The sequence below is a fragment of the Gopherus flavomarginatus genome, chromosome 2 (genome assembly GCF_025201925.1).
Source record: "Gopherus flavomarginatus isolate rGopFla2 chromosome 2, rGopFla2.mat.asm, whole genome shotgun sequence".
In the NCBI taxonomy this organism is placed as follows: Eukaryota; Metazoa; Chordata; order Testudines; family Testudinidae; genus Gopherus; species Gopherus flavomarginatus.
Window position 1 is genome coordinate 293,349,220 of NC_066618.1, and position 19,017 is coordinate 293,368,236.

Sequence of the window (19,017 nt, forward strand, 5' to 3'; positions counted from 1 at the left end):
TGGACGCTAAGGTCCAAATCTGGGAAAAATGTTATGACATGGTGTGCAGCGTTGTGGGATAGAGAGAATCCAGAAGCCAGTAGGAATATTATATTTTTCTTTTCTCTGCTAGGGGCTTTTAAGCAGACAGGGTTTGGTTTTAAAAGGAACCAGAGAGAATTTTTTTTTCTTTCTGTTCTCTCCTGGCAGTAGCTTGCATATTAAGCAAGGAACCATTAAGCTGTGACAAATGGGTCTTTTGTCAGACAATAGCACTCCCATTGAGAGTCAAGTATCCAGCAATACACATGCAAATAAAGTGGTTTTTCTGGTTTACTTTACATTTAAAAGATTAGCTAGATGAAGAAAGGGAAAAAGGCATTGTTGCTAGGCAGACCCCAGGAGGCAACAGAGAAGCTGCAGTTCAGACAATAAACACCAGAGGGAGCCTCAGCACAAGAAAGCAGAAAACATGATCTCCAAGGAAAGCCTAAGGCAGGAGCGAGCACGGCAACAAGCCATAGACAAAGAAAATGAACATAAGAGACGGATAGAACTAATTAATGCAGAACTAGCCAAGGAAGAGGCAGCCCACAAAAGAAAACAACAAGAAGAAGACGCTGCTCACAGAAGGAAACAAGAAGAAGAAGAGGTGGCCCACAGAAGGAAACAAGAAGAAGAAGAGATGGAAAAACAACAAAAAGAAAGTGAAGAGAGGGAAAAACAGAGAAAACATGAACTGGACTTAGCGCAGGCTGGGCAGCATGCTCCAGCCAATCCTAACAACGTTTCGCCAATTATAGTTCCACATACCAAGAAATTTCCCACCTACAAGGCAGGTGATGACACTGAGGCCTTCTTGGAAAATTTTGAAAGAGCCTGTCTTGGGTACATGGGCATCTCCAGTGGTTCTGGAACCCAAACCAGATGGGGAAATACGCTTTTTCGTGGACTACTGTAAGCTAAATGTGGTAACTTGTCCGGACAACTATCCAATGCCATGCACCGATGAGCTATTGGAGAAGTTAGGACGTGCCCAGTTCATCTCTACAATAGACTTAACCAAGGGGTACTGGCGAGTACAGCTAGATGAACCTGCCAAGGAAAGGTCAGCATTCGTCACTCATGTGGGGGTGTATGAATTTAATGTCCTTCCTTTCGGGCTGGGAAATGCACCCGCCACCTTCCAGAGGCTGGTAGATGGTCTACTAGCAGGACTGGGAGAATATGCAGTTGCCTACCTCGATGATGTGGCCATTTTTTCGCACTCCTGACCCGAACACCTACTACACCTGGAAAAGGTCTTTGAGCGCATCAGGCAGGCCGGACTAACTGTTAAGGCCAAAAAGTGTCAAATAGGCCAAAACAGAGTGACTTACCTGGGACACCAGGTAGGTCGAGGAACCATAAACCCCCTACAGGCCAAGGTGGATGCTATCCAAAAGTGGCCTGTCCCAAAGTCAAAGAAACAGGTTCAATCCTTCTTAGGCTTGGCCGGGTACTACAGGCGATTTGTACCACACTACAGCCAAATTGCTGCCCCACTGACCGACCTGACCAAAAAGACCCAGCCAAATGCAGTTAAGTGGACTGATGAGTGTCAGAAGGCCTTTACCCAACTTAAGGCAACGCTCATGTCAGACTCTGTGCTAATGGCCCCAGACTTTGACAAGCCATTCCTAGTAACCACAGATGCATCTGAGCGTGGTATAGGAGCAGTTCTCATGCAGGAAGCAACGGATCACAACTTCCATCCTGTCATGTTTCTCAGCAAGAAACTGTCTGAGAGGGAAAGTCACTGGTCAGTCAGTGAAAAGGAATGCTACGCCATTGTGTACGCCCTGGAAAAGCTACGCCCATATGTTTGGGGACAGCGGTTCCAGCTACAAACTGACCGTGCTGCGCTAAAGTGGCTTCATACTGCCAAGGGGAACAACGAGAAACTTCTTCGTTGGAGTTTAGCTCTCCAAGATTTTGATTTTGAAATTCAGCACATCTCAGGAGCTTCTAACAAAGTAGCTGATGCTCTCTCCCGTGAGAGTTTCCCAGAATCCAGTAGTTAAAAAGTGTTCTTAAAATGTAAAAGTCTGTTAGTTATATACTTAGTGGTATATGTAAGGTGCATGTGTTGTATTAATCTGTTTATTTTAAAGTTCTAGGAGGAAATCGCTGCCAGTGAGGTTCCCCACTGTCTGCAATTTGGGGGGCGTGTCATAAACAGATAGCTAAGGGTTAATGTCTCTTTCACCTGGAAAGGAGTAACCTGAAACATCTGACCAGAGGACCAATCAGGAAACAAGATTTCGTTTCAAATCTGGGTGGAGGGAAGTTTTGAGTGTGAGTTCTTTGTTCTTTGTCTCGTGTCTGGGCCCTCTCGGCTATGAGAGTGACTTTCCTATCTCCTGGCTTTCTAATCTTCTGTTTCCAAGTTGTAAGTACAAAGATAGGAAGACCATAGGTTTATATTGTTTTCTTTTGTATTTACATGTGTGTAGTTGCTGGAATGTGTTAAATTGTATTCTTTTTGGATAAGTCTGTTTCTTCTTCATTTTTTCTTTTAAGCAAATGACCCTGTATTTGTCACCTTAATACAGAGAGACCATTTTTATGTCCTTTACTTTCTTTTTATATAAAGGTTTCTTTTTAAGACCTGTTGGAGTCATGGGGAAATCTCTTTGTGTTAGATTTACTAGCCTGACTTTGCATACCCTCTGGGTGAAGGGCAGAGGGAAGAGATTAGATCTCTCGGTACTTGTGTTTTCCAGGACTGGAAAGAGGGAGGGTGGAGTCCCTCTGTTTAGTTTTACGGAGCTTGCTTCTGTATATCTCTCCAGGAACCCAGGGAGGGAACACCTGGAGGGTAGGAGGGGGAAGGGAAATGGTTTATACCCCTTTGTTGTGAGACTCAAGGAATTTGAGTCTTGGGGTCCCCCGGGGAAGGTGTTGGGGGAGACAACAGTGAGCTAGGCACTGTATAAATCCCTGGCTGGTGGCAGCGTTATCGGGTCCAAGCTGGTAACTAAGCTTGGAGATTTTCATGCTAACACCCATATTTTGGACGCAAAGGTCTAGATCTGGGAAAAATGTTATGACAGATGGTCTCTGGAAAGGTATATTGGGTTGAAAGGCAAGAAAGGGGAGCAGCGTTCTTTGCTATGCCAGGTGTCCTTGTTGAGCGGAGGTCCTTTCCGAGGGGGTGTGCAAGCTTAAAGGTAGTTTCTTTTGCGGTGTGAAGCGTGTGACGATGCGGTTCTGGCGGGACCCAACTGAGAGTGCCAATTCAGGACCAATTGCTCAAACAGAGCAGTCACAGCCCAAGGCTGGGGTTTTTCCACCTCTAAGGCAAACCAAACCAGCCAGACAAAAATGACTTCGGTTTCACCCCACTGGCTAACCACAAGTCACACAAGCAATTTCCTTAGGCACTCCAGTCTCCCAGTATCACCACCAGTGCCACTCGTCTTGGGGATGAATGGTTATGAAAACCAACACCCCAGTAAAAGAAAAAGGTTCTCTTGATCCCAAAGGAGCAAGACCCAGACCCAGGTCAATAGACATATCAGATCTTACCCACAAATCACGCTGTTGCCAGTCCTTTAGCATCTAAAATCTAAAGGTTTAGTCATAAAGGGAAGAAGGTAGAGGTGAGGGCTAGAAGTGGTAAAACGGAATGAATTACATACAGTAATGGCAAAGTTCTTAGTTCAGGCTTGTAGCAGTGATGGAGTAAACTGCAGGTTGAAATCAAGTCTCTGGAGAACATCCCCCGCTGGGATGGGTCATCAGTCCTTTGTGTAGAGCTTCAGTTTGTAGCAAAGTCCCTCCAGAGGTAAGAAGCAGGATTGAAGACCAGATGGAGGTTTGGCATCAGCCTCAGATAGGCACTTGCAGGTGTAAGAACACTTCTTTGTTCTTACTGTGGAAAATTACAGCAAAATGGAGTTTGGAGTCACATGGGCAAGTCCCTGCATACTTTGCTGAGTCACAAAGCGTATCTGCCTCCTCTGAATGGGTCGATTGTGTAGCTGATGGTCCTTAATGGGCCATCAAGCAGGCTAAGCAGAGCTAACACCCACTTGTCTGGGATCTTTCCCAGTAACACAGCGCAAGTTTGAAATATAGACAGTATACAGCCAATATTCATAACTTCAACTACAACATGATACAGACATAGAGACAGCATAATCATAACCAGTAACGCGTAACCTGGTCTTAGACACCTTATATGACCCCCTTTACATAGGATCTGGTGCCACTACAGGACCTTGGTTGCAACCCATGTTCTATATGGTCCCAGTTTATATCAATAACGTCACAAAGCGATCGCTGGATGGGGTTTGTGCTGAGTTGACAGTGCGTGGCAGAGGGGGCGGGTCTCTTGGTGGGGGCATGGGGAATTAGCTCAAATGGTAGAGCGCTCGCTTAGCATGCGAGAGGTAGCGGGATCGATGCCCGCATTCTCCAGGCTGTTGCTCTTTCTCCTGTTCTCATCCCCGCCCACCTGCACCATTTATGTCTGCGCAGAAAGGAGCATTGTGGTCCGCTCTTGGCTTGGCAGTAAGCCTTTTGTCCCGAGGGAGCAAAAGGGGCAACTTCTCTTTCAGGAGTGTGTGTGTGTGTGTCTGTGTGTGAGTTCTTTTCTGTTGCCAGTCGCTTTGCGTTTGTTTTTCCTGAGGTAGGCGTGGGAGGCCGAGTCAGGTGTGAAAGGGTATGAGCGGGAATGTGTCAATAATTGACGAAGGGGAAGGGGAATGGACTGTGAAAATGTTGTGGTTTAAAAGGCCCCGTTGAAGCCAGGCAGGAGGCCCTGAACATGTTTTCCATTGCACCACCGTCCCTGTTCTGAGTGGGAATCAGGGCTGGGGTCCCAACATTGTGCTGCGCGTGCTTGAGACAATCCCGGGTCCCTTGCGGGTCAGGGGGAGGATGCGGCGTCCCGGCTAGGAGGCAGGGCTAGCGTCGCGCCCCCGCGTTACGTTCTTACCTTGCGGCCTTGTCTTCGTGCCATGCCTGTTAGGGAGCCTTTGAGCGGTAGCTGTGTGCGGGCTTCCCGGTGGGTGAATTGAGGGTAAACTAGGCGGCTGCCCAGCCCCCGGGGCAGCCGTGAGGATGAAGGGCTAGGTGTGTGTCGCTTATTCCTTTCAAGGGCTGGGCAGAGGCAAGCCTATAATTATGCGTAAGTGCCAGTGGCAGTTCTGCCTGACACCTTGAGTGACTCGTGTCCCTTTGCTCTCATCTTCCTTCGATAGCTCAGCTGGTAGAGCGGAGGACTGTAGGCTTCGTTCCCCTGGGAATCCTTAGGTCGCTGGTTCAACTCCGGTTCGAAGGAGTGGGCTTTTGTTTCCTCGGTTACACGCTCTTCTTTAGAGCGCCCACTCTGGCCACCCCCATGTTTCCCTCCATTCGTGCGAGACTGGCCGCTGGAAGTCTGCTGCATTTAAAGCACCACTTGCCACTACTTTCATCTACCATGCCTGTTTCCAAGTACCTAGGCCACGGTTTACGCCTGTATAGGCAGAGTTCCTTTCTCTTCACCCTCCCGCACTCACAGCGTAGACATCTAGCTATGGATCTCGGGCTTCGGAGTGGCATTTCTCACCCTGGTAGCGGGGCGCCTTTGTTCTTAACAGAGACCGGCCGTAGCTATGTCCCCAAGCCGTCTCCGTTTTTTTTTGCATGGGGCAGAGGTGCTGCGGGGACGTAGTTTCTGGTGGCAGGGAGCGGGCTAACGTAGGGTGGGGGGATAGGAAAGGCCCTTTAGTGGCTGAGAGTGCCTTGTCCTTCAGGCTCAACCGATTGTGTGCGCTGCTGACGGCGGGCTATTATGCTCCCCGTTGTAGCAATGTGTGCGTTTCAGTGGTTTGCTCTCTCTTTGTCCATCTTTCCCCAGCGTCACAGAGCTCAGTTTATGGAGTAGTGTGAGGGAGCGGTTCCATTTCTTTCCATTTTGGGCTTTTGTCCATCCCATTGGTAGAGCTGGGATTTCTTTGGGCAACCGTGACTGCACAGAGTGTGTAAAAGGCTTCTGGCGGAGAATTGCTACAAGCCCGATCTGGCGGACTTTCTGGCAAGGAGCTGCCGGGCTATGCGTAGATAATCCGAAGCTTTGCTGTCCTCGGCCTAGGCGGGCAGGGAGGCAACTCGTCCCCTTTCCTTTGCCGTTTTTGCTCTTCTTGTTTTCATGAGCAGAGGCGTTAGGTGTGTGTGGGAGTGCAAAGCCTGGGCGTTTGTGAGTTTCTGTGATGGTCTCTGGAAAGGTTTATTTGGTTGAAAGGCAAGAAAGGGGAGCAGCGTTCTTTGCTATGCCAGGTGTCCTTGTTGAGCGGAGGTCCTTTCCGAGGGGGTGTGCAAGCATAAAGGTAGTTTGTTTTGCGGTGTGAAGCGTGTGACGATGCGGTTCTGGCGGGACCCAACTGGGAGTGCCAATTCAGGACCAATTGCTCAAACAGGGCAGTCACAGCCCAAGGCTGGGGTTTTTCCACCTCTAAGGCAAACCAAACCAGCCAGACAAAAATGACTTCGGTTTCACCCCACTGGCTAACCACAAGTCACACAAGCAATTTCCTTAGACACTCCAGTCTCCCAGTATCACCACCAGTGCCACTCGTCTTGGGGATGAATGGTGATGAAAACCAACACCCCAGTAAAAGAAAAAGGTTCTCTCGATCCCAAAGGACCAAGCCCCAGACCCAGGTCAATAGACACATCAGATCTTACCCACAAATCACGCTGTTGCCAATCCTTTAGAATCTAAAATCTAAAGGTTTAGTCATAAAGGGAAAAAGGTAGAGGTGAGGGCGGAGTAAACTGCAGGTTGAAATCAAGTCTCTGGAGAACATCCCCCGCTGGGATGGGTCATCAGTCCTTTGTGTAGAGCTTCAGTTTGTAGCAAAGTCCCTCCAGAGGTAAGAAGCAGGATTGAAGACCAGATGGAGGTTTGGCATCAGCCTCAGATAGGCACTTGCAGGTGTAAGAACACTTCTTTGTTCTTACTGTGGAAAATTACAGCAAAATGGAGTTTGGAGTCACATGGGCAAGTCCCTGCATACTTTGCTGAGTCACAAAGCGTATCTGCCTCCTCTGAATGGGTCGATTGTGTAGCTGATGGTCCTTAATGGGCCATCAAGCAGGCTAAGCAGAGCTAACACCCACTTGTCTGGGATCTTTCCCAGTAACACAGCGCAAGTTTGAAATATAGACAGTATACAGCCAATATTCATAACTTCAACTACAACATGATACAGACATAGAGACAGCATAATCATAACCAGTAACGCGTAACCTGGTCTTAGACACCTTATATGACCCCCTTTACATAGGATCTGGTGCCACTACAGGACCTTGGTTGCAACCCATGTTCTATATGGTCCCAGTTTATATCAATAACGTCACAAAGCGATCGCTGGATGGGGTTTGTGCTGAGTTGACAGTGCGTGGCAGAGGGGGCAGGTCTCTTGGTGGGGGCATGGGGAATTAGCTCAAATGGTAGAGCGCTCGCTTAGCATGCGAGAGGTAGCGGGATCGATGCCCGCATTCTCCAGGCTGTTGCTCTTTCTCCTGTTCTCATCCCCGCCCACCTGCACCGTTTATGTCTGCGCAGAAAGGAGCATTGTGGTCTGCTCTTGGCTTGGCAGTAAGCCTTTTGTCCCAAGGGAGCAAAAGGGGCAACTTCTCTTTCAGGAGTGTGTGTGTGTGTCTGTGTGTGAGTTCTTTTCTGTTGCCAGTCGCTTTGCGTTTGTTTTTCCTGAGGTAGGCGTGGGAGGCCGAGTCAGGTGTGAAAGGGTATGAGCGGGAATGTGTCAATAATTGACGAAGGGGAAGGGGAATGGACTGTGAAAATGTTGTGGTTTAAAAGGCCCCGTTGAAGCCAGGCAGGAGGCCCTGAACATGTTTTCCATTGCACCACCGTCCCTGTTCTGAGTGGGAATCAGGGCTGGGGTCCCAACATTGTGCTGCGCGTGCTTGAGACAATCCCGGGTCCCTTGCGGGTCAGGGGGAGGATGCGGCGTCCCGGCTAGGAGGCAGGGCTAGCGTCGCGCCCCCGCGTTACGTTCTTACCTTGCGGCCTTGTCTTCGTGCCATGCCTGTTAGGGAGCCTTTGAGCGGTAGCTGTGTGCGGGCTTCCCGGTGGGTGAATTGAGGGTAAACTAGGCGGCTGCCCAGCCCCCGGGGCAGCCGTGAGGATGAAGGGCTAGGTGTGTGTCGCTTATTCCTTTCAAGGGCTGGGCAGAGGCAAGCCTATAATTATGCGTAAGTGCCAGTGGCAGTTCTGCCTGACACCTTGAGTGACTCGTGTCCCTTTGCTCTTGTCTTCCTTCGATAGCTCAGCTGGTAGAGCGGAGGACTGTAGGCTTCGTTCCCCTGGGAATCCTTAGGTCGCTGGTTGAACTCCGGCTCGAAGGAGTGGGCTTTTGTTTCCTCGGTTACACGCCCTTCTTTAGAGCGCCCACTCTGGCCACCGCCATGTTTCCCTCCATTCGTGCAAGACTGGCCGCTGGAAGTCTGCTGCATTTAAAGCACCACTTGCCACTATTTTCATCTACCACGCCTGTTTCCAAGTACCTAGGCCACAGTTTACGCCTGTATAGGCAGAGTTCCTTTCTCTTAACCCTCCCGCACTCACAGCGTAGACATCTAGCTATGGTGCAGGGGCAGCATGCGGAGCTTTCCTGATTGCCCCTAAACCTAGGGGCCAGAGATGCCGGCTACCTCCAGGGATCTGGTCAAAGCCAGGGCAGGCAGAGAGCCTGCCTTAGCCACACTGCGCCACAGAGTAGACTTTTAACGGCCTGGTCAGCAGTGCTGAGGGGAGACACCAGTGTCCCTTATCGACCAGACGTTGCAGTCAAAAACTGGACGTCTGGCAACCCTAATTGGAGGTTTAGAGAAGGTGTTTAGGGTCTTCAGAAGGAAAACTCAGAACAGATACCATTTCCCACTCACGCTACACTTAAACCATGAGGCAAAACAGAAGCCTCTGTTCTGTCAGAAGCGCCAGCTGAATTGCTTTTTCAGTTGTAGTCAACAAACCAGATTGCCATGAGCTGAACTTTAAGACCCTCCCATACACTGGACAAATTGGAGGAAAAGCATCGAAAAATCTTGATTATGTCTTTTTCTTAGTCTCCAACCCAGTGCTTTCAGTTCATCTGGCCTGCCAAGTTGTGACACCATCGCATCCGAGAAAAGCTGAGATTTTCATAAGCTGCACATGCAATTTTCTTGCTCAGGAGAAGTGGAGTGGAAGCTCATCTTTGCACATTTCTGATGCTTTGTAGTCTAAGACTGGGCAAGGATTGCTGTATAATTATGAGAGCATGGGGCTAAAACAAACATTTTTTGAGTTCTACTCCCAATTGCCACCGACTTGTGGTGGGATTTTGGGCAAATCCTTTAGCTTCTTTCTACCTCTGTTGATCCTTCTGTATAAATAGGAACAGCACTGGGACAAATTCTCAGCCACTGAGGACTTCATAACTGTCCCCATGCTGCACACCACGGCCACTAGGAACTTCACAGTGCGGGGTAGAACTCAGATTGTTTTCTGCTCCCAAAGTGAGGCCCCTAACACATTAAAATAAATAAATATAAATATACTGAGATATACCTATATCTCACAGAACTGGAAGGGACTCTGAAAGGTCATTGAGTCCAGCCCCCTGCCTTCACTGGCAGGACCAAGTGCTGATTTTTGCCCTAGATCCCTAAGTGGCCCCCTTGATGATTGAATTTACAATGCTGGGTTTAGGAGGCCAATGCTCAAATGACTGAGCTATCTCTCCCCCACTCTGATATGAGGAGACTCATTGTTAGTTGTTAGCAATATCTGGCCTGTCAGGGTTCCCTCCCCCCCCCCCCCCCCGAACTCTGGAGTACAGATGTGAGGACCTGCATGAAAGACCCCCAAAGCTTATATTCTAGCAGCTTAGGTTAAAAACTTCCCCAAGGCACAAATTTCTGTCTTTGGACAGTAATGCTGCCACCACCAAGTGATTTAAACAAACATTCAGGGATGGGTCACTTGGAATCCCTAATTCCCCCAAAATATTCCCCCAATACCCTTCATCCCCTTCCCTGGGGAGGCTTGAGAATAATATATAAACTAACTGCCTTAGCAATGTGCGTACAGACCAGACTCATCTTTAGGACACTGAAATCAATCAGGTTCTTAAAAGAACTTTATTATAAAGCCTCTGTTTTCAAGAAGCTGGGAATGGGTGACAGGGGATGGATCACTTGATGATTCCCTGTTCTGTTCATTCCCTCTGGGACACCTGGCACTGGCCACTGTTGGAAGACAGGATACTGGGCTAGAAGGACCCTGGGTCTGACCCAGTAGGGCCATTCTTATGTTCTAAAATGTGGTTTCTGTCTCCGCTGTTGATACTCAGTTACACCCTCACAACTGGAGAAACACAGGCTGGGCTCAGAGCATCCTAACTCAGCAGAAGGAAAACTGCCAGAAACTTTGTGCTGGTTCCCATTTGGGGTGCAGTCCCCATTAGGGACTGACCCACTGAGTTCCCACTGCTGCCATGGGTTTCTTTGTGGTGACTGCAGATATCTAGCTGTTTTAATATCTGTGTAATTCCCATGCAGTTCCTGAAGGTGGCATCCATGCACCATAATGCTCAGCATCACAGTGGAGGAAGGTAGGGTGAGTGAATGAGGTGTTGAACTTTTTTTAAACTTGGTTTTACATTCATTATTTAATTAGAGGACAGTGAAACAACTGGGGGTGATGGGACTGTAACATCAGAAACGGGGCAAGGAGCTTGCAGCTCTGGAAGAGAAGATCACTTTGCAGAGCTAGGCATGCACACAACAAACATCCGTTCCCCGCACACCTTCCCATCCAGATTCAAGCACGTACCTGTCCGCTCCCCACTGGATGCAGCCGAGTCCCTCTCCCTTCCCTAAGCTCCTTCTGCTCTCTTGAAATCAGAGACCTCTCGCACCCGTCACTTGTCTTGTCCCACAGAAAAAATGGCCAGTGGCAAACACCACGTCGTTGCTCACTGGTATGTGTTTCGATGAAGTTTACCATTGGCAAACAGTAAGCTTCACCAGTCAAGTGGCAATATAACAAAAACACCTTATTGTCATTTGGACACTGCATACAAGAGGACAGAGCTGTGGTTGCTCTGAGAGCACTTAACAGGCCGCACTTTCTGGGTGTTAAATCTCACGTTCGCCATTTGGTTAACGTGAGTTTAACACACTCGACAGGAATGGGGTGGGGTGTTTAGGCTCAGTCACAAAGAGAAGCAGACTGAGGGGACACCCCATTTTCCTTCAGCCTCATCTTGGTGGGGTAACCCAGACAGCATTCTGCCCCAGGAGTGACGGTCTAGTCCCAGGAGAGGTATCTCGGGAAGCTAGGCGGCTGATGGGTTAAAGCCGTTGTGGTTGCATCCTGGATTGGAGAATAGCAGTAATTACTGTGCAGATAGCTCGGCACGTCACTGGAGAAGGCTCATCCAATCTCTTCGGGGCAGGCAGAGGTTTAGAAAACTCATTTGATGGAAATAACCATATGTGGTTTTCCTGGATGGGAGCGGTGCTGCAAGGAAAGTTCATTGCACCTTTACTTGCAATGCCACGCGACTTTAACCTTACAGCTGGAGTCTGATGGCCTGAAGCCAAACTGCCAGGATCTGTAACATAAGCAGGCTCAAGTCAGAATAGGACTCGGATGGGAGACACTCCCTCACCAGAAAGCCCAGGTGTTGCTGATATAGTAGGTGACACTCTTCCCTGTGCACCTGCATCCACCGGGCGGTTGCTCTGTGCCCCAGTGCAGATGAAAGGGGTTGTGTTAAAACGTACAGTTCCTGCCTCTGGAAGGCATGAGCTCAGTACTTGGGCCCAGATGAAGGCGTTTGCAATGGCTGGAGGCGGAGCTGCCTCCGTTACCAATGCAGCAGTACAAGAAGCGCCAGGCCAATCGTTTCCGGCCCCGCCCGGGCTGCTCTCCTCCTGGCTGGCTGAGTCAAGAGTTTTCCCTGCTGCCTGCTCTCGCCGTGCCCAACGCGGCCTCGTAATGCCAGCCACAACGAGCCGGCAGCATGGGGCCGCCCTTGGGCCTGGCCTCAGCTAGGTGCCAGCCAGTGGCAATGGGTCAGCGGTGGAGGAAAGCAGCAGTGGCCATCTGACAGCACAGCCGCTCCCTGTCTGCTTCTGCAGTGACTCGGAGCCTCCGGCTCCTCCGTGGGGTGCTAGGGCATTCAGGCAGTTTGCGGCTGCCACCGGAGAGCAAATATGCATAGAGCAGACAGCAGGCCTGCTGCCCCTCCCAGAGGCGTTGATGGGCATAGAGGGAATAGAACCATGAATGTGACACACAGGTTAGGGAGGAGAGAACAGTGCTGGGTCCAGGCTGGGGAGTGCGGCCGGGAGCCTCGATGCTTTGGTGCAACAGGGAGGGTATTTCCGGTGAAGCCAGGCAGTTGGCACAAGGCTGGTTCATAGTCGCATGTAAAGGCGCACGGCCGGGGCTCGACCCTCCCTGAGGAGGAGGGGAGCCACACCGGCCTCGATACACGTCGTTTACGTCAGCCCCTTTCTTCAGGGCTGAGCGATGCTGCACAATCGCTCGGGGCCCCAGCCTTCTGCTATAGGGCGGGGCAACAAATACAAAGTTATAGAGGCTCAGACCCTCGTGGCTCAGGGCTGAGCAACAATAGTTCAGGCAGCTCGAGCCCTTTGGGGCAAGACCGAGCAGTGGCACAGTTAAAGGAGGCCCAGCCCTTGGTTCGGGCAGGGCACCAAACACACAGTTACATAGGCTCGGACCCTCGTGGCTCAGGGTCGAGCAGTCAATAGTTCAGGCAGCTCGAGCCCTTTGGGGCAGGACCGAGCAGTGGCACAGTTAAAGGAGGCCCAGCCCTTGGTTCGGGCAGGGCACCAAACACACAGTTACAAAGGCTCAGACCCTCGTAGTGGGCGCGGGGAAGCTCTGGCAGCTCCTCGTCGTAGCCGGCACGGGGAAGCTCCGGCCAGTCCAGGCAACTGCCCTTGGCCTCAGCAGCCTCCCACTCACGAGCACCTTCTGGCAGGTCTGCTCCCGACAGCGGCTGGGCTCCAACTGAGCGCTGCCGGCCGGCTTTTATACTTCCGGGTCGCCTCCTGACCCTCTGAGGGGCGGGTCCAGTGCCCTGTGGCCCCGCCTCTTCTGGCCCCTGGCAGGGCTCGGCCCTCCCTGAGGAGGAGGGGAGCCACACTGCCTCGCTACAGCACAGTCTAAGGGTGGCATGTAGTTGTGATCCAGCCCACAGCCCCATGGGCCATGGTGGGTGTCCCTGATGAGCCGGCCCCAGTACTATCAGCTGTCGCTCTGAATTCTTCCCCCGCCCACCCCTCTCCTTCATACTGGCAGTCGGGTGGCTTGGCCTGGCCCCTGTTACACTGGCTTTCCCAAGTAACAGGGCCTGTTCGGCTCAGCCTGATCAGACCTCGTAGCAGGGGAATGAGAGAGAGAGATCCGGGTTTGGGGCAGAGTAGAAGTCTCACGCTGTTCTGTTTCTGTTACTAATGCTGTAACACCCCCACAGTGGGATTGCGGGGCCCCTTGCAGACTGAACTGATTCTCCTGCTCTGGGAGCACAGACCTCCAGCCAGTGATGAGTTGCCAAAATCTTAACAACCGGTTCCCTATAAAAAGTTCTGATTTAAGGTGGGGAGCAGGGGAGGGGCCAGGGCGGGGGGAGACATACCCATGGGGCCAGGGGCCCCTGCAGGGCCTGGGGCAAATTGCTTCACTTGCCCCCCTGGCAACCGTAGAGCTTGCAGCTCCCTCCCCCCTTACCTTGCCAGCAGCTCAAAGCAGCAGGATGACTCAGGTGCTCAGCTGAGTTGCCCAGCTGCTGGCCATGCTGTGGCTCTTTGGGTTTGGGGAAGCAGAGGAGGGCCTGGGGGAGACATCCTTGTGGGGCCAAGGGCCCCTTCAGGGCCCGGGCCAATTGCCCCACTAGCCCCCTCCCGTCCTCTCTGGCCAGCCATGGAGCTTGCTGCAGGACCCCTCCCCCCACAGACACACCTTGCCGGGCTGCTCCAAAAGCGGCAGAAGGACGACTCCGGAGCTCAGCTGAGCTGCCCAGCTGGTGCCAGCGGCTGGCCACTCTGCAGCTGGGGGGAAGCAGGGGAAGGGCCAGGGGAGCCTCAGCCTCCCCAGCTGGGACTCCTGGGAGCAACATGATGGTCCGGCCTGCGGACCGGAGTTGTTTGCCTACCCCCTGGCCCTTTAACAACCGGTTCTCCACGGAGGTCTAATTTTAGCAACCGGTTCTTGGGAACCTGCGAGAACCAGCTCCAGCTCACCACTGCCTCCAGCACTTGAGCTAGACTGTCAGCTCTTTAGGCAGGGGCTGGCTTTTTGTTCTGTGTTTGTGCAGCGCCTAGCACAATAGAGGCTGGTCCCTGATGGGGGCTCCCAGGTGCTTCAGTAGTAGGGTGACCAGATAGCAAATGTAAAAAATCAGGACAGGAGGTGAGGGGTAATAGGCACCTGCATAAGACAAAGCCCTGAATATTGAGACTGTCCTTATAAAATCAGGACGTCTGGTCATCCTATTCAGTAGTACAAACAGTGAATAATTAAGGAGAAGCCCTGTTAGCAATGTGCGGCCTCGGATACACAACTGCAGAGGGCGGTGGCACTCAGACACACTGCCCATCATATTGTAAATGCTTTGCACTTATGTAGCACCGGTGAGCACTTCAAGCCTCTTCGCAAACGTCGGGTTATGGGGTGACACTGAACAAAGGCATAAGGGACTGAGCAGAACGAAAGGGGAATCGCAGAAGGTGGGGCACAGCATGGCGAGACACAGACAGTGCAGTGAGCTCTCCTACTGCAAGAATGATCACAGCAGATTTGGGCTCAAGTTATTCATCACCTCTATCCATCTGTTGAGCATCCACAGCCAACAAAAGCCAGCTCAGCTTTGTCTGGTGCGGAGATCTCCTGGCTGTGTCCTTGAAGGCAAGAAGGATACAGCCCGTGTTCTGCACACAGCTGTCCAGGACAAGGGCTCCCATTCCCACTCTCCTTTGCTGCCTGCTGTTAGGAGGGGGAAGGAGAAAACCCGACAGGAGCAGGAGCGAGGCAGACAGCAAAAACCGTGAACACAGCGCGGAGCCAAGCTTTCCATGTGGAAACAGACGACGGCACGCCAGATGCTCTCCATTTTAAAGTGGCCCAACTGGCCTTGGGACAGGAATAACAAACCAGCCGTTTGCCTTCCTGACCCTTCCACGGCCAGTAGGCCCCACGTGTGAGCTGGTTTTAAAGCATTGCTCCTCCTTCGATTGCCCAGAGAGGCCCTGTTTGATCGGGTGGCTGGACCCCGCTCAGGATGGGAGTAACACACCCCAGCTATTGTTTCTGGCTGCCAGGAGCAACGCTGAGTGTCAGTGCATTGCCCCTTTCACTGCCAGGGAGAGCGAATGACATAGACAGAGCCATGACTGAATGAGATTCACCGGGGTCGTGAGCTCTCTGACGAAGCCAGAAAAGAATCTCTGACGAGCCATCCCTGATGTAATGAGTGGGAAGGACCGGAGCCCAGAGTGCAATTTAGTTTGGCAGCTTTCTATGGACAATCAAAGGTCAGACTGTGGTGTCACTTTGTCTCTTTTTTTTTGGGTCTGTTTCGTGGCTTTTGTTCAAGGCTGCGTCCTTGAGGACACAGATCCTCTACCCTGGTGGAGAGCGAGCAGCATGGGTGGGCAAGCGGCTCTTTGTTATAGCAGGGCTTAGCATGCAAATCGCTTCGCTTTAACCCAAGCTGCTGGGGGTGGGAATGCAGGACAGACCTGTGCTGGAAACGGACTGAAGATGGAAGAGCTCTGATCCCAGCTCCGGCGCTGCGCGTCCTGCCCCTTTTGAGCTGCAGATTTTTATTATTTATTATATTTGTAGTGGTGCAGTTTGTAGATGTTCCATCGTGGGAGGTACTGTACAATCACAGAACAAAAAGACAGTCCCTGCCCCAAACGGCTTCCAAACTAATGTAGGAGACAGCTGGTGGATATAGACAGACCAATGGGGAAATATAAGGAAACACAGAGACAATATTTATCCTCATGACAGGCAGTGGCCTCTGCACACTGGCAGCCGAACTGTCCTCAAGTTTTTTGAGATATTTAATATGTTAAATAACTGTCAGTCATTTAGCTGGTAGGGGCAGGGAGAGTTCCCTATGTTTGTGTATCAGGCCTAGCACAATGTACCCCCGTCCTGGCTGCTGTCCCACCCGTTACTGTAACATACATACCAAATAATCACAGACATTGTGCTCTCTGCTCCTGGATTTCACTAGTGTTACCTGTTGGGGTATTTTATGCTCGCGAAAGGAAAGAAGCGAAGAAGTTGGTATTCCATCCCAGCCTACATTTCCAGCTCTAACGCTGCGTGGATCAAAGCAGCAGCACCTGGCATGGCTGTCTAAGCCAGCCAGTGGTTAGTGAGTTGGAGGCTGGGGGAAGATCCTCGACAAGGAGAGAGACCAGCCTTAAAGTTTGTAAATTTGAAACCAAAGTGGCTAGAAAATTGATCATCTCCCATGCTCATCACAGAATCATAGAATATTAGGGTTGGAAGAGACCTCAGGATGTCATCTAGTCCAAACCCCTGCTCAAAGGAGGACCAATCCTCAACTAAATCATCCCAGCCAGGGCTTTGTCAAGCCGGGCCATAAAAACCTCTAAGGAAGGGGATTCCACCACCTCTCTAGGTAACCCATTCCAGTGTTTCACCACTCTCCTAGTGAGATAAGCCCATCAGCCAGGCAGCAAAGGAGCCAGGTGGGTGAGTTGGCAAGAAATCAGTCTGGGTTCGAAAGAGGCCTGGCAAGCAGCATTCTGTTGGAGAATTTTTTCAAAAATCAAACCACCTCAGCACAGCCTTTAGATTTTGACAAACCAGCAAATTCCAACAAAAATGTTTAGTCAAACTTTTTCTGAAAGTAAATAACTCTAAGGGCAGGGCAGTCATCTAAAGTGATCTGGGTCACATGGTAAGCTGGGTCCATTCAAAGAATGCATTTTAATACAGCTAAATGCAACATTATACAACTAGGAACAAGGAGTGCAGGCTGTACCTGCAGGTGGGGGCTGTTTCCTGGAAAGCCGTGACTCTGAAAAGGATCTAGGTTTAAGTAACTCTGGTGGAAGGTTTTCTACTATTAAGAGAACATTCTGGACAGCTGTTGAGCAATGCTCTTTCTCCAGACTTCGACACTGATGAGCCACGCTGTGAGGTGCAGCATTGGAAGATTTGGGGGGCAGCACTCATCCGTGGTTCTATGCCAGGATGTCTTTGGTCCCTGGCAATGGTAAGGGGTCCTGAGAGGACAGAATGTGGAGGTCTGAATACCATGTCTGTCTTGGCCAGGTAGGAGCACGGCCGGTGCAACCACTAGGCGAACTAGGTGGCTGCCTAGGGCACCTAGTGGTTGAGGGTGCTTAAAAGCATGGAGTGGAGGTGAGCTGGGGTGGGGGAGCACGGGGAGGGCCGCCCACAGTAACGGGGGAGGTGCACAGGGGAACCGCTACCCACCTCAGATCACCTCCACTCTGCCTCCTCCGCTGAGCACACAGCCCTCGCTCTAATTCCCCTCCAATTGGTGCCGCAAGCCTGGGAGGGGAGGAGAATTAGAGCGGCGCCCGCATGCTCAGTGGAGGAGGCGGAGTGGAGATGAGCTGGGGTGGGCTCCCCGGGTAGGGTTAGCTGCCGTGGAAGGGGGGTAGCTACTGCGGTGGGGGCTCCCTAGTAGGTGGTGGGGGGCTCCTCTGGTGGGAGGGGTGAGGGGTGTGGTTAGCTGCCGCGGGGAGGGTGGGATATGGTGCAAGGTGGAAGTTTCACCTAGGGCGCGAAACTTCCTTGCACTGGCCCTGGGTAGGAGCAATCAGGAGCATTCTGCCACAGTTTTGCTGGACTTTGCTGGTGATTCTGGGAATCAAGGACACTGCTGGGAAAGCATAAAGGAGGTCCTTGTCCCACGGGAACAGAAAAGCGTCCAATATTGATCCAAGGCTGTGATTTGCTCTGGAACAGAAATGGGGACACTTCCTGTTCTGCCAGGTCATGAGTAGGTCCATGGGCGCAAAACCCCCTGTGCAAAACACTCAAGCCAAAACATTCACATTGAGACACCATCGGTGATCTAAGTTGAAGGATCTGCTCAGATCCGTTAATCCATTTTGAACTCAGGGCAGATAAGATGCTTTCTGAATACACCAGTTCCATAACTTGACTACCTTCTGGCAAAGGCTGTTGAACATGGCAGCACTTTCCTTGTTCACATGAAATGCTGCTGGGGTGTTGTTGGTGAGAACCTGGACTATCAAATCCTGAAGTACCCCAATTAATTCTATCCTTTGGACAGGTGATAAGACTGACTTCTCTCCGTTTAGTTGCAGGCCCAGTACGTTGAAGACACACAATGAACATTGACCTGAACCTGGTATCTGAGGCAGCCCCAAACTACCTCCATAAGTCGCTAGCACTGCCATGCACACGGTAAATTCCCCCAGGGCTTACGACAGGCAGAATGGCGTTACTGTGAATTTTGGTTGTGTCCTACTATGAACCTCAGGACATTCCTGTGGCCAGGTTGGATTGCCATGCAGAAGGAGGCATCTTTTAAGTCGAGGGCAGCAGACCAGTCTCTCAGATCTAGGGAAGGCATAATCATGGCCAGAGAAACCACCTGGACCTTTGTCTTCCTCATGTATCTGTTCAGATTCTTAAGGTCTAGGATGGGTCTGAGACCTCCTGTGGCCTTGCAAATTAGACAGTATCGGGAATAGAACCTCCTGCTCCAATGGAGAGCAGGCACTTCCTCTATCTCTCCCAAGGAATGTAAAGTCTACACTTCTTGGCTTAGCACAGACTAATGAGTGGGGTCTCTGAAGAGGTGTGTGGAGAGGGAGTGGGATAAGGAAGAGGGGATAGTAGGGAAGTGGAAGATATATCTTGGTTCCACTGAGCTTAGCACCCACTTGTCTAAGGAGATGAACTGCTGGACATATAAG

At 51.2% G+C, this 19,017-nt stretch overlaps 4 non-coding genes across 4 annotated transcripts; all 4 read left to right on the forward strand.

Moving 5' to 3' along the window:
• The first annotated feature begins 4,370 nt into the window (after window positions 1-4,370).
• TRNAA-AGC (transfer RNA alanine (anticodon AGC)) lies at window positions 4,371-4,443 on the forward strand. Its single transcript has one exon. It is a non-coding gene; the product is annotated as a tRNA-Ala (tRNA).
• Window positions 4,444-5,218: 775 nt separating this feature from the next.
• On the forward strand, window positions 5,219-5,308 carry TRNAY-GUA (transfer RNA tyrosine (anticodon GUA)). Its single transcript is given in 2 exon segments — window positions 5,219-5,255; window positions 5,273-5,308. It is a non-coding gene; the product is annotated as a tRNA-Tyr (tRNA).
• Window positions 5,309-7,446: 2,138 nt separating this feature from the next.
• Window positions 7,447-7,519, forward strand: TRNAA-AGC (transfer RNA alanine (anticodon AGC)). Its single transcript has one exon. It is a non-coding gene; the product is annotated as a tRNA-Ala (tRNA).
• Window positions 7,520-8,292: 773 nt separating this feature from the next.
• TRNAY-GUA (transfer RNA tyrosine (anticodon GUA)) lies at window positions 8,293-8,382 on the forward strand. Its single transcript is given in 2 exon segments — window positions 8,293-8,329; window positions 8,347-8,382. It is a non-coding gene; the product is annotated as a tRNA-Tyr (tRNA).
• Window positions 8,383-19,017: the final 10,635 nt, after the last annotated feature.